Genomic DNA, 16074 nt, shown 5'->3' with positions numbered 1-16074 from the left:
CTTGTGTTTGATTGCCTTTCATCTAGTTTGGCTTGGTTTCTTTTGTTCATGGTGTCTGTGCTGTTGGTCAGGTTTTTTCACTTACCTTGCACTCCTCTAAGTTGGTTTCTTTGGGGAGGCCTATCGATCAGGTTTTAGTTGAGGGATGTAAGTTGAGTTTTTCCTTACTTTTTATTAATAAAATCTCTCTATTGCTTATCACAAAAAGAAAAGAAAAGAAAAGAAAACTTACAATAAAGGCTAAGAATCAAATGATCAAGAGATGGGAGGAGTAAAAGGGGAATTCTTATTCTCCATCCCTATTCTGAGAAAAAAAAAAGGCGAGTGGATATTTTCAGCCAAGAAAGAAGACTCCACCATTGGTTCTTCTTTTCCTTCTCCTTATCACCATTTTCTTTTCCCACATTCATCAGCATCTCTTATCTCCTTCATCACCATGGGATTCTTCATCTACATAATCATCCATTTTCCTTTTTTTCCTCCTCCAAGATTTCTCCATCATTTCTTTGTAGATAGCAAGCTAGTGAAGTAAAATGAAAACTTCAGTAGTGAGAGGTGGGCAAAACAGGGACTTAGAAGGAAGAGAGTGGCACCCATGGCAGCTAGAAGAAGAAGAAGGAGGCCATCATAGGTTGGATCAAACACTAGGATTGGAAAATTAAAGTTGGGGAAAAAGGTTATGTATACGTAGCTTCTTTAAGGTTAAATTTATTCATTTTAACTATTATAAAAGTGTGAATGATTTATGATTGAACTAAGTGGTGAATAGGTTAAAATGTTGATTGGAAGTGAATGAGCTATGAGTGAGTCTCATTAGTTTTCAGGGGCTTTTGCCATGTATTTCTTTCCTAAGGGTAATTGATGTGATATTGGTGGTATTTGTGCTTATCCAGTCCCTGAAACTTGTTGCTTAGTATGTTTGGTTCATTTCAGTGTCGTTGTTCTAAGGAATGTAGATATCAATGGCTGTTTCTTAAGCATTTTGTAGGAGTTTCTACTGTCTATGTTTATTTTGTTATTGTGGATTGGGGGCCTTCTCCTAAAGGTGGCTGTTTTGTAGACACAAATATGAGGAGCAGAGAATATCCAATTTAGTTATTGTAAAATGAAGGAAAGGGGGCTGGGATGGAGGGTAATAAGGAACTTGCAACAAAATGTAAACTGTTGTGAAAAATCACACCCACACAAAATAAAGAACACAAAATTTTAACATAATTTGATGTAAACTTACTCCACCAAACAAATTCATTATCAAGGAAAAATAATTACAACTACTAATTATTTTTCTCACTCTCATAAATCACTCAAATAAAACACACGAAATTCGACACACCTTTTCATTTCGTGAGTTCTCTATAATACATCCAATATAATGGCTAACCAACTATTCATATATATAGGCCGCTAAAACTTAGTCTTTTAGGACTCTAATTATTAAAATTTACTATTTAAATTCTATAAATTTCTTATTTTATCTAATTTCTTAATTCTAATTGAACTTGGACTCTAACAATCTCCATCTCCAAGTCAAATAGAATTAGTTTTCATAATTTCTGTAAAAGTCAATTTTTTCTGAAATACTTTCTTGCACTTTTGATTGTCAATGTTGCCTCTTGCCTCAACTTACATTTTTTCAATTAATATGCTTCTTTTCAATTTGTAGTAATTCTTTGCACCAATATTTTTACTCTTTATGATCACAAGAATACCTCAGCTAACTCTCATGATTCCATCATGAATTGAACACTCATAACCCAAAGAATCCAACTTATCTAAGAAAATTAAGTTTCTTTCAAATTTAGGAATATACCTCAGTTCATCTCACAATTTTACACGATCACCATGTAATTTGATCTTCATTTTAGCAACACCTTCGACTTCCATCATATTCCCATTGGCTAGCTCCACTTTCTCTCCTTTCTTCTCTTCAATCATATCAAACCATTCCTTTGAGTAAACATGGAATGTGCAAGTAGAATCCATTAACCACTCATCTTATAATGGATCTTTTGACTATTTCTTATCATCATCCACATTCAAACATTCACTGTTAATATCATCATCAATTGTAATTGCAGCAATTCTTTCTTTTTCTTGAATTATTTAAACTCTGCAAGATCTTTCTTCATCTTTCTACAAAAGCATTGAATGTGGCCCTTCTTATGACAGTAGTAGCATTTTCTATCTTTAGTGTTGTAAAAGGCGAGAAGAGGTGCGAGGCGAGGTGAGGCGAGCATGCTGCGACTCCTTAGGCCAAGGCGAGGCGACTTCAAAGAGGCGGCCGGCTCGAAGCCAAGAGGCGACCAAGCGACGTGGCCACGAGGCGCCTCCTCGTGAAAGTGATGGGATTTAAAAATTTTTTTTTTTTTATTCTTAATAGCTGAGAAATAAATGAAACCCTAAACCTATTATCACTTATCTAATTGCAAGAAGCCAGCAAGCCAGCGAGCCACTAAGACGATCCTTCCCAGTTACTGCAAGAAAATGAAGAACAGAGCATCACGCACCACAGTAATCAGGTATGTTGTCCCTCTCTCTCTCTCTCTCTCTCTCTCTCTCTCTCTCTCTCATCTCCACTTCTCCTTTCACTGCTGCCATCAATCTACTCCTCTCATTGTTGCAATCAATCTGCTCTTCTTCATCTTTTTTTTTTTCCCCCTTTTCTGCTGTGCTCCATGCCTCCATCACATGCCATTGTGCTGCCGGATTTATTACAAGGTTCACATTTTTTTTTGGTTAAGTACTTAAATTTATTAAAAATTTAGTGTGATGTAATTTTATTATTAAATGGATATTATGTGATATATTAATTAAATGGGTATTGTGATTGTGATTATGTGATATGTTTTTATTAAATGAGTATTAATGCTCTTGATGTGTAAATTGTAATTTCTTATTATGAAAATTATTGTTTATTTATTAAATGTTTAACATTTTAATTTTTTATTTGCTTGAATTGGGAGTTTGGGGGAGAATTGAGAATTATTTCTTTAATTAATTAATTTGTAATTTGCTTCTTTATGTTGTATTATTGTTATTATTAAAAATGCTTTTGAAATATACCAATATAGCATGATCTATAATTATGCAAATTATTGAAAAAAATCAAATGTTTAATATTTTAATTTGTTATTTGCTTGAATTGGGAGTTTGGAGAAGAATTGAGAATTATTGATTTAATTAATTAATTTGTAATTTACTTTTCTATGTTGATTATTGTTAGTATTATAAATGCTTTTGAAATATACCAATATAGCATGATATATAATTATGCAAATTTATGAAAAAAAATCAAATGTTTAATATTTTAATTTCTTATTTGCTTGAATTGGGAGTTTGGGAAAGTATTGAGAATTATTACTTAATTAATTAATTTGTAATTTGCTTCTCTATGTTGATTATTGTTAGTATTATAAATGCTTTTAAAATATATCAATATAGCATGATGTATAATTATGCAAATTATTGAAAAAAAAATCAAATGTCCAATATTTTCATTTCTTATTTGCTTGAATTTATCGTTGTTGCTTTAATTTCTTATTTTCTTATATTTATTGCTTTTGTTGCTAGTATTGAATGGAGATAGCACAATCTTTATAGTGTTGTTTCACTTTTTAATTATATTACTTTTTATCTTCTTTTTTTGTTAGATCATGGGTAATAAGTGTAATACAATTGGATCTTCTACTAGCAGTAAAAGAATGGACCCAAGATGGGTACATGTGATTCAAGTTAATGAAAATAATACGAATGATCTTTAGTGCATTTATTGTATGAAAGTTTATAAAGGGGGAGTCAATAGAATCAAGCAACACCTTGCTGGATGTTATAAAAATGTGGTTCGTTGTTTAAAATGTCCATAAGATGTGAGAAGTCAAATGCAAGACTTCATTAGTAAAAAAAGAGAGTAAAAATCAATCATGAATATGGAAAGATTGTCTAAATTTGTGAATGTTGAAACCCTAGGAATTGATGAAAATGAGGAAGTGGATGATGTGGTACAAGAAATTGATAGTGGAAAACAAAGGGAAACAATTCATGGTAGTGGTACTAGTGCTTCAAAAAGAGTAAAAGTTCTACAATAACAAAGTAACAAAGGGCCTATTGATGCTTATTTTCCCCCCAATTTATGGGAAAAAAATGTGAGACAAACTACTATTGATGAAAATAATTCAGCTAAGAAGGAGTTAAGGGAGCGTGCTTGTGTTGCCATAGCACGATAGATGTATGATGTAGGAATAACTTTTAATGCAGTGAATTATGATAGTTTTGGAGAAATGATTCGAGCTATAGGAAATTATGGAAGAGAAATGAAACCTTAGGTTACTTAACAAGGAAGCACAGACCACAAATGAACTTCTTTAGTCTCGTAAAGAAGAATGGACAAATTAAGGATGTTCATTGTTGTGTGATGGCTGGATGGATAGAAAAGGAGAACATTGATTAATTTCTTAGTTAATAGCTCAAAAGGAAGTGTGTTTATTAAATCAGTTGATGCTAGTGATGAATCAAAGACAGCAGCATTGTTGACCAGTTTGATTGAGAAAGAACTGATGGAAATTAGTCCTGAAAAAGTGGATCAAGTTGTTACAGATAATGCATCAAATAATGTTGCAGTAGGTAAAGTTTTTATTTAATATTATCTATTAAAGAAAAATCTATTTGTTTATTTATTTTTATTATTAATAAAATGAATTATCCATTTGTTTACGACAGGAAGAATATTGGAAGTAAATTTTGTCCATCTATACTGGACTTCATGTGCAGCCTATTGTATAGATTTGATGTTGGAAGATATTTTTAAGATAAGGGTTTTCAAAGAAATATTCCGTAAAGCTGTTGCGCTTATTGGTTTCATATACGGCTCTTCAAGAGTTCTGAATATGTTGTGGAATTTTACTAAAGGAGTAGAATTGCTAAGGCCAGAGCAAACTAGATTTGCTACTGCTTTTATTACATTGGGAAGGATTTACCTGCAGAAGGCCAACATTAGAAAAATGTTTACTTCAGAGAACTGGGCAACTAGTAAATGGGCTAAAGAAATGAAAGGCAAAAAGTGTGAAAGAATAATTGAGTCCTGCCTTTTGGAATCATGTTGTATATGCTTTTAAAGTCTCTGGTCCTCTTGTTGGTGTGCTTCAACTGGTTGATAATTAAAAGAAACCAGCCATGGGATATATTTATGAAGCTATGGATAGGGCTAAATAAACCATTGCCAACTCATGATAGGTTCAGGAGTATATTTCGGTGTGGCCAGCCTGGTCACTTTGCTAGAGAATGTCCAGTGTTCAGCGAACCACAGATGGGGTCACAAGGTTCTGTTGCAAATGTTTCTCGTCAATTATATCCTGGTGCTTCCAGCATGACAGGCAGTCAGTTCAGCGGCCAACAGGGCTATGGACAAGGAGGACGTAGATTTGGAGGCAGGTCAGGGGGTAGAAGTCAATTTCAGAGTTCTGCAATGCAGGGTAGGGGTCAAGCTCGGGTTTTCACATTGACCCACCAGGATGCTCAGGCTTCCAATGTAGTTGTGGCAGGTATTCTTTTAGTTTGTTCCTATGAGGCTCGTGTTTTGATAGATTCCGGTGCTACACACTCATTTGTCTCTCCAGTTTTTGCCATGAGATTGGGTAGGAGCCCTACAACTTTAGAATGCCCTTTGTCTGTAACTACCCCGCTTAGTGACAACATAGATGTGGATATGGTTTTTCCGGGTAGCCTAGTAGTAGTGGATGGAAGGATCTTCCCAGCAGACTTGGTTCCTCTACCAGTAATGAATTTCGATGTAATTTTGAGAATTGATTGGTTGGCAACTCATTATGCCACTTCAAATTACAGGAACAAAAATGTGTACTTTCATATACCTAGTGTAGAAGAGTTTAGCTTTGATGGTAAGAGATACATTTCTAGAAGGTGTTAACATTGAAAATGTTCCTGTTGTCAGAGAATTTATGGATGTCTTCCCTGAGGAGCTTCCAGGGTTGCCACCAGGAAGAAAATAGAGTTCTGCATTGATGTTGTGCCGGGTACAAACCTCATATCAATGCCGCCTTACAGGATGGCACCAGCAGAATTGAAAGAGCTAAAGAAACAACTACATGAGATTTTGGACAAGGGTTTCATACGTCCGAGCACTTCATCCTGGGGCGTTCCTGTTCTATTTGTGAGAAAGAAAGATGGGTTCTTGAGGTTATGTATTGATTATAGATAGCTGAACAAAGTGACTGTGAAGAACAAGTATCCACTTCATTAGATCGATAATCTGTTTGATTAGCTCCAAGGGGTTAGATTCTTTTCCAAAATAGACCTACGATTAGGCTACCATCAGTTGAGAATTAGGAATGAGGATGTGTCCAAGACAGCATTCAGGAAAAGATATGGTCATTATGAGTTTTTGGTAATGTCTTTTGGACTTACTAATGTACCAGTGGCCTTTATGGACTTGATGAACAGGGTATTCAGGCCATTCCTGGACCGTTTTGTCATTGTATTCATAGATGGCATTTTGGTATACTCTCGAACCGAGTAAGAACACGTGTGGCATCTGAGGATGGTGTTGCAAACTTTGAGGGAGCACCAGCTATATGCCAAATTTTTAAAATGTGAATTTTGGCTAAAAAGCATCTCATTCTTGGGACACGTGATTTCTAGTGAAGGCATTTAAGTGGATTCCAAGAAAATTGAGGCTGTAACTGATTGACTTAGGACTACAACAGTCACTGAGGTGCGAAGTTTTTTGGGTCTAGCTGGCTACTATAGATGCTTTGTACAGGATTTCTCCAGGATAGCAGCTCCCCTAACTAAGTTAACTCGGAAGAATATTCCGTTCATTTGGACAGATGATTGTGAGGAGAGCTTTCAGAAGCTTAAGGAGTGTCTAGCTACTGCCTTTGTGTTGACATTACCGATGAGTGGTGAAGGATATACCGTGTACTGTGATGCCTCCAGAGTTGGCTTAGGGTGTGTTTTGATGTAGAATGGAAAAGTAATGGCTTATGCTTCAAGGCAGTTAAAGAGGCATGAACAGAACTACCCCACCCATGATTTGGAAATGGCGACTGTAGTCTTTGTATTAAAAATCTGAAAATACTACCTGTATGGTCAAGTGTACGAGATATACACCGACCACAAGAGTTTGAAGTACATCTTCCAACAGAGGGATTTAAATTTGAGACAGAGGAGATGGATGGAGCTTCTGAAGGACCATGATTGTACCATCCAGTAACACCCTAGGAATGCCAATGTAGTAGCAGATGTTTTGAGTTAGAAAATTTTCTGGCCGCTTGGCGCACATATCAGCGAAGAAGAGATCGTTGATTCAGGAAGTACATGAGTTGATGGATCAAGGTCTGATATTAGATCTTTCAGATGAGGGGGTATTATTGGCCCATTTTTCAGTGAGAACAGACCTGCGAGACAGAGTCAGAGTTTTTCAGCACAGAGACCAACAATTGATGAAGATCATAGAAAGAGTACAGCAGGGTGAAGGTGGTGAGTTTGGATTTGCCAATAATGGCGCCCTTATGCAAGGTTTCAGAATATGTGTGCTCGACGTGGACAATCTCAGAAATGAAATAATGCGAGAGGCACACTATATACTGTACAATATCCACCCAGGCTCCACCAAGATGTACCATGATGTGAAAGATAACTGCTGGTGGAATGACATGAAGAGAGACATAGCAGACTTTGTGTCCAAGTGCTTGACTTGTTAGAAGGTAAAGTTTGAACACCAGAGGCCGTCAGGAAAGCTGCAAGAGCTCCCTATCCCAGAATGGAAGTGGGAAATGATCACTATGGATTTTGTAACTGGATTGCCTCGTACCACGCGGGGATAGGATTCGATATGCGTAATTGTAGATCGTCTGACTAAATCAGCTCATTTCTTGCCTGTGAAAAATATATATTCTGTTGCACAGTACACCCGGCTTTATGTTCGAGAAATAGTCAGATTGCATGGAGTTCCTACTTCCATAATATTTGACAGAGGGCCCCAATTCACATCTAGGTTTTGGAGAAAGCTACAAGAGGCACTTGGCACGCAATTAAACTTTAGTATTGCTTTTCACCCTCAGACAGACGGGCAGTTTGAAAGGATAATCCAAACACTGAAAAACATGCTTCGCATGTGTATTTTAGATTTTGGAGGTCAATAGGATGATCAGCTACCCTGGTGGAGTTTGCCCACAACAACAGTTATCATTCCAGCATAGGGATGGTACCCTATGAGGCGCTATATGGTAGAAAGTGTAGGTCTCCTCTGTGTTGGATGAAAATGGGAGAAGCGAAGGTGCATGATGTAAACCTAGTGTAGTACACTTCAGAGATGGTTTCTTTAATTAGGGAACGATTGAAAATAGCTTTTAGTAGGCAGAAGAGTTATGCAGATCCCAGACGGAGGGATATAGAGTTTGCAGTAGGCGATTACGTATTCCTGAAGGTTTCTCCGATGAAGGGAGTTATGAGATTTAGAAAGAAGGGCAAGTTGGCACCTCGATATATTGGACCTTTTGAGGTTATTGATAGAGTTGGAATTGTTGCTTATCGGTTGGAGTTACCCACCAACTTTTCTCATGTTCATCCAGTATTTTACATCTCCATGCTCAGAAAATACATACCTGATCTTTCTCATGTGTTACAGCCGGATGCAGTAGAGTTGAAGGAGGACTTGATGTTTGAGGAGCAACCTGTAGCCATAGTGGACTACCAAGTGAGGCAGCTAAGATCAAAATAGATCCCTATTGTTAAGGTTTTGTGAAGGAGGCAGTCATTGGAAGAGTGCACCTGGGAGTCAGAGCGAGACATGCATGGCAAGTACCCTTATTTATTCAATGTGTAATTCTGATATTTTATTCTGTCTTGTGTAAAATTCGAGGACGAATTTTCTGTAAGGGGGAAAGAATGTAACACCCCTAATTTTTAAATTAATTATTTTATGGGTAGATGTTAATATTTTATTTTATTTAAATTTTAGGAAATTATTTGAAATTTTTCAGATTTTAGAAATCGGGTTCAATTTTCTGAAAATATAAAACTTTGATGATTTTTAAAAATTAATTTAAAGACCACGTGACAAAACTAAAAATATATTTAGACTCTATGAATTTTTTCGAGTTTTCTAGAATTTTTTTGAAATTTTTGGGCCTCGTTTTTGATCCCAAGGCAGAGTACAAATTCAAATTTTTGTATCATGAATCGGACTGGTCGAATTGAACTGGACTGGGTCAGACCGGTCTAATCGGACCGGCCCTTTTCTTTTTTCCTTCCCCTTCCCCTTCCCCTTCCCCCTCCCCCGCGCGTCCCGACCTCTCCCCTTCTCTCCTCATTTTCTCTTTCTTCCCTTCGCCTCTCGCCGGCCCAAAAACTTGGTTGCGTACTCCGCAAGTATACGAGTCGTTCAAATAGTAAAGAAAAGATATCGTCCCTCAGAGATTTGTTGTTTGAGTACCAAACTATAAAAGTTATAATTATTTAGGCTATCGATAATTTGTGCCAAAAATAGAGTAAGAAATACAGCAAATTAAATTGGAAAAAATAAGGAAATTATAATGAATTAAGCAATTGAAATTTTAAGCACTGTATTAATTTACTAAAATTTCAGCAAGTGACAAGATTTAATTAATTAATGGTAAAAATTGATTTCAGAGTTGAGGTTCATGAAGTAAATTTCATTGGGATTTGAATAGGCAAAGCCAAGATTAAGGGAAATACAAGTTTGAAGGAAATTGATTCTGATTTCCTTTAATTTCTCTTTCAAGCAAACTAAAGAGTGTTTTAAAGAAAACTAAACCCCATTCTCACGCGATGTTTAATTACCCAAAACCCTGTAAGCATTTTAATAAACTTGAAATTCCTCTTAACCCACTAGTTTATTTATAACACTAGGTGATTAAGTGCATTATCTTGATTATTTATCATATATTTTCACTTCTCGGTTCTTAAATCTAAGATTAAGAACAAAACTCAAAGGATACCAACAATGGGTATGTAAATAAGCACACAAGATAAGAATCAAAGCTTATATACTAAAAATCTCTTTAAAACCAGTTCAAATTCACAAATAAAACTTAAATCATTACACCTAACTCTGAAATCTTAAGTATCTACTCACTCATGCTTATATTTACAAGTAGAAAATATGAAATAGAGCAAAAAAACATAAAAATAAAACTAAAAATAAAAGAACTCAGAAGAAGAAGAAGATCCAAATCTCTGAAAATGGAAGCCGTAAAACGTCACTCTACAGGTGTTCTTCTTCCAAAAATGGCGTGATTCTCTCTTTTCTCTCTCTTTTGATTTTTCTCTCTCTTTCTTCTTATGGTAAAAATGAGAATATGATGCTTATATATCCCTTCAAGGTTTGCCTTAAAAATAGTCTCTAAAGGGATAAAGACAAAAGGTGTAAAATGTGGGAAAAGATAAAATTTTTTCATGTCAGCAAATCTGCCATTGCCATCCCACATGCCTCATGTTGATTCAAGTTATTTTCAACATGCCTCATGTTGATTCAGAGGAGGAGCCTTTAGATTCTGCACGACCAACTACACGGGGCATGTGGGAGTCCTTGAAACTTTCGGCGTGTTTTGCTCCAAAATCTTTGTTTACACGACCCGCCACACGAGGCATGTTAAGTCCATGAAACTTTCGGTGAGTTTTGTTCCGAAATCTCTGTTTACATGACCCAGTGTGAATTTACATGCCTTATGTAGATTCCTGTTGGTTAACTCTTATCTTCACATAACTCTCAACACGGGGCATATTGAGGCCCTTGAAAGTCTCGGCTGGTATTCTCCTTTAAGCGAATTTTTTTCACTTTTTACACTACTTTAAGCTTCCAAATCACTTTGAATTTCTTCTATATGGACCTTTTTGCCTTTAGACCTTATTAAAACCTATCAAAAATATTAAAATTCCAAAAATCAAATATAATGAAACTAAAATTAACAAATTAACTAAAATAAGCATTAAGAGCATAAAATTACTAAACTAAAAAGGCAAAATGGATGCAAAACTACCCTAAAATACTTATATAAAATGATTTTATCAAATTCCCCCAAACTCAAATCTTTGTTTGTTCTTAAGCAAATTAAAAACAATTATTTGCAATTGGGGTACCTTTTCTTAAATTCACGAAAATCACTCATTCAAGCTTTCAAACTTACCTCTAGCCACCAACAAATCATATACCCGCCTTCAAGATATAAGGAATTTAATTCTCACCAAAGTTATCACCGCTTAGCTTTGGGTCAATTATTCATTCCATCAAACTCAAACCAATCAATTACATAGACAAATCATGCTAAAATAGACTCTAAAACAATCCATAAACTAATGTGTCTCAAATGATGATGAAAATAATTTAAATGGATGAATAATGTGCCAATCCCTTAGGCAAACCAACTAATCCAATCTCCACTAATGTAGCAAAACACAATCAAGAGATCAAAATGACTTTTAATGGTTGTAATGAGGCTAAGGGGTAATAATGTGGCTAACAAAGAGAAGGCAAAAGAGAAGCAAAATATGAGAATAATTAAATTGTTAAAAAGATCAAGATACACTTATTTTTTATTTTTATTTTTATCATTATTTTTTTTTTGTTTTAAAAATCAAATGGGAGGAAGAACTTTACAATAAATCACCAATGCTAGTATACAATTTTTACAACTCTTTTAAGGACTACATAAATAACATTGAATTTTGCATTGCAATTGTCTTTTTTTAATCCACTCCAAAAACTCATTTCTTTGTATACTTGGGTGGTAAATAATTTAAATTTTTTTTCGCAACATGATATGATTACTAGCCAATTTTACGTTAATACTTCTCCCACTTGATTATTATATACCATTTTTTTTTCATATCTATCACTTAAACAAATTATTCTCACGAAGGGTAGGTAAGTGTTTAGGTTTATGGCTAGGTAAATTAAGGGTGCCAAGGAAATAAGAGGTATAAATGAAGGCTCAAATTGGTTTCAAAGGGAAAATTTTAAAGTGAGGTTGGTTAAGGCTAAAAATGTGGGTTTAAAATTCGAAGAATGCCTTAATCATTTCTCTTTTCAAGTGAATGCTAAAATATCGCCTTGAAAGGTCTAGAAGGCTTGTTCTAGGATTGGTGAGACACAATTAGTTATTTTTTACTTTAGAGTTTTCTTTAAGTACTCAAAACTCAATGTAATTAATTGGGTGGCCCTTGGTTAAGAAAATATAAACCTAGATATGAATCTTATAGCCTTATACCAATCCGGAACTTTCAATCCATCAAACACATCTAGAGGCAAGTTCAATTGTTTTTCAAAATGATTCTCAATCTTCTAAGAATTAGGTAAAAATTTATATATATATATATATATATATATATATATATATATATATATATATATATATGATTCTTAAATGAATGCAAAAATTAAATAAAATAAAAAAAATTGAAATAAAAACTATACATGATCTATATGATATCTATATGCAAGTGTATATATTTACATGGTGTAGGTGTATGGTGTATGTGAACTAAGTAACTAAATATAAATGAAATGCAATGAAATGCAATTTAAGTAATGTAAATAAAAAGGATTAAAAATTTTGCAAAAATTTTACCCTCTCACGAACTCAAATTAGACAATGTTCTCATTGGCTTAAATGAATGCAAAGATGGACAAACAGTAAATAAACTAATCAGCTCATACAATATGTACAATTGGGAATTAAAGCTAAATAAGAACAATTAATTCAAAATTAAGCTCAAAATAATATGAACAATGTAGCTCGAAGAAAATATGTGTAAAAGTGTTCCAATTATATCAAATTAAATAGAAGTGAGTGAGGTGAAAAAGAGAAAAGTGAATTGGAAAATTTTAGATTTTTTCGTTTTTAGGTGAACATGTGTGCTGATTAAGTAGCATGAGGCATGTTGAAGTAAAGGTAAATTGGCATGCCCTGTGCTGAATGTTGATCAACTGACACTGGGTACTGACATGAGGCATGTCATGCCCCTTGAAAATTTCGGTGGATTTCAAAAATTTTGCAATTTTAAGCAATTCAAATAGCTCACATGATAGCATAACCCTTAATATGAGGCATGTCATAGTCAATGCTATCAGACCTGATATAAAACTCAAGATTTCACTCTAAAAACCCAAAATTCTAAAAATACTCTACCAAAGAACAATCAAATTAGTATGAATTATTTTTCAAAACACTTCAAAATATATCTCAACCATAGTTCACACCTCAAAACACAAAAGTTTAACTCAATATCATGTAATGTCAACCCATATACTCATACTATCAAAGCATATTCAATATATTCAATAAAAGTCAAGAAAGTACTATTCACACGAAAAAAATATATAGCAAACTCAATCTTTAATGCATGCTTGACACTCAAAATAACAAAAATCAATACATTGACACTTTATATTAAATTTTCACCAAATTAACACTTCAAAACACATATATCAACCAAACTTCCTCATTTCATCAAAGTATATTCAACCTAATAGCAATTTGGCATTAAAAAAAAAAATACTGTTCACAATGAGATAAAAGTGCATAATACTTCCCCAAACAGCAGTTACCCTTCCTTCTTGTAGCATATTACTAACTCCAAATTATAGCAATCATCCCTTCAAGATTAACAAATTTAAAATAAGCTGAATTGGTCAAACTAACACATATAAACATAGTTAAAACACTGAAATAAGCCAAAATTAAATATAAACATGTTAAGCATCATTGCACAATCCTAGAGCAAAATTTAATCCTTATCATCAATTTCTCTCAACTAAATTTTTTGATTTCATTCTAGCTTAAGCAACACATCATCATGGCAAAAAATTTACTGTTTACCAACAAATTAAAAGAAACACAAAAAACTTCCCCTAAATAAGCAATATAGTTTTCTTTCCAGCAATTTCCAAAACATCCAATCTTTGCATTTTGCCTACAAACCAAAAATTAGACAAATATCAAAATTTGAGTTATAAGGGATGAAATAAGAAAAAGAAAATTAACAAACTACTAAAAATAAACTTGGGTTGTCTTCCAAGAAGTGCTAATTTAAGGTCATTAGCTTGACCCCTTTTCAGTTCATGGTGGTTGGAATTGGAAAGTGTTACCTCCCTTCTCAACAGGTGATGCAATAAATTTGTACTTCAACTTTTTCTCATTGACTATGAAAACACTTGTTGCTTTGTTTAGAATCCCAACCATACCTTGCAAATTACTCTTACAAACTTGATATGAACCTTTTGCTTTGAGTTGTTTAGATGGAGCCTTAAGTTTTACTCTTGGAGTTTCATTCTTATCAAAAGGAAGTGGCAAAGGAGACTTTTTCTTTCGCACTGTATGCTAATTAGACTGAGAATGAAGAGTAATTTGACTTTTCTCCAACTTAATATCTTCCATTCTAGTATAATCTTCTATAACATCCACCCTATAGCAAGAATTTACCATAGCCGATTCCTTGTAATCTTGGAATAAATTGAATTCTATTTCCTCTTCTCCCACTTTCAACTTTAATTTCCCATTCTTTACATCTATATTAGCTCTTGCAGTAGCCAAAAATGGTCTTCAAAGTATAATGGGTGTTCTTACATCCTCCTCCATCTCTAGAACGACAAAATCCACAGGAATAAAAAATTGTCCAACCTTCAATGGCACATTCTCCAAAATTTCCACTGGATATTTGATAGATCTAATAGCTAGTTGCAAAGAAATGGTGGTAGGTTTCAAATCTCCTACCTTCAACTTTTCACAAATGGAGAGTGGCATCAAACTTACACTAGCTCCAAGATCACACAATGCCTTTTCAATCTTGTCTCTCCAATGTGACATGGAATTGAGAAACTTCCTGGATCTTTAAGCTTAGGGGGAAGCTTATTCTGTAATATAGCACTGCATTCTTCAGTAAGTGCAACAGTTTCATAATCCTCCAATTTTTTCTTGTTTGACAAGATTTCCTTTAGGAACTTAGCATATGAGGGCATTTGAGAAATTGCATCTGTAAATGGAATGTTGATGTATAACTTCTTCAAAACTTCCAAAAATTTTTCAAACTACTTATCTAGCTTTGCTTTCTGAAACCTTTGAGGATATGGCAATGGTGGCTTGTATGGTGGTGGAGGCACATACTTTTCCTCTTCTTCTTTTTCAACTTCCTTCTTCTTGTTTGCTTCCTCATTAACTTCATCATGATTCGAAGTGAATTCATTCTTGTCTTCATCTTCTTTCTTCTTTTCCTCTTCTACCTCATCTTTCTCTTCTTCTCCCACAGTTTTCCCACTCCTTAGGATCACTGCGTTCCAATATTCTCTAGGATTCTCTGGTTGACGAAGTTTTCCTTATGCTTTACTAGAAGAACTTGCTTGTTGAGCTATTTGGTTTTCCAACATCCTGTTATGAGTGGCAAGCTGGTATATCCTTGAAGTTAATTGTTGAATTATTTCTCCTTGTTTTTGTTGAGCAGTTAAGAAATTCTCCATCATAGACTTAAAAATTGAATCTTGGTCTGAAGATTGAATTGGTGGTTGTGGAATAGGTGCATTTTGATTCCTTTGTGGTGAAAATCCAGGTGGTACTCTGTTTTGCTGAAAATTCTGCTGCTGTTGCTGAAAATTAGGAGTTTGTTGATAATTCTGTTGCTGCCCTTGTCGACCTCCCTAAGAAAAGTTAGGGTGGTTCCTCCATGCTGGATTATATGTAGCAGAAAAATGATTACCAACTGGTTTCTGATTGTAATTCTCAATAAAATCAACTTGCTCATTTTCAAACTCTTGCCCATAGGAAGGAAAATCATTGATACAATGCATATTTCCCGTACCAACATCTTCTGTATGACTAGATCCTCCAATTGATGAGTCAACCTTCATGCTTAACTTATCCATTTTTCTCGTCAAAGCATCAAATTTGGCATTGAACATACTCATGGCATCTAATTCATATACACCAGCTGGTGGCTTTTTCATTTCATTTCTTTCACAGCTCCATTGATAATTGTTGTAAGCAATTTTATCCAATGCTGAATAAGCTTCATCTTCTGACTTTTCCATAAGATTACCTCCTGAAGATG

This window comes from Hevea brasiliensis, chromosome 17 (assembly GCF_030052815.1).
Source record: "Hevea brasiliensis isolate MT/VB/25A 57/8 chromosome 17, ASM3005281v1, whole genome shotgun sequence".
Taxonomy (NCBI): Eukaryota; Viridiplantae; Streptophyta; class Magnoliopsida; order Malpighiales; family Euphorbiaceae; genus Hevea; species Hevea brasiliensis.
This window is presented reverse-complemented; position numbering follows the sequence as displayed.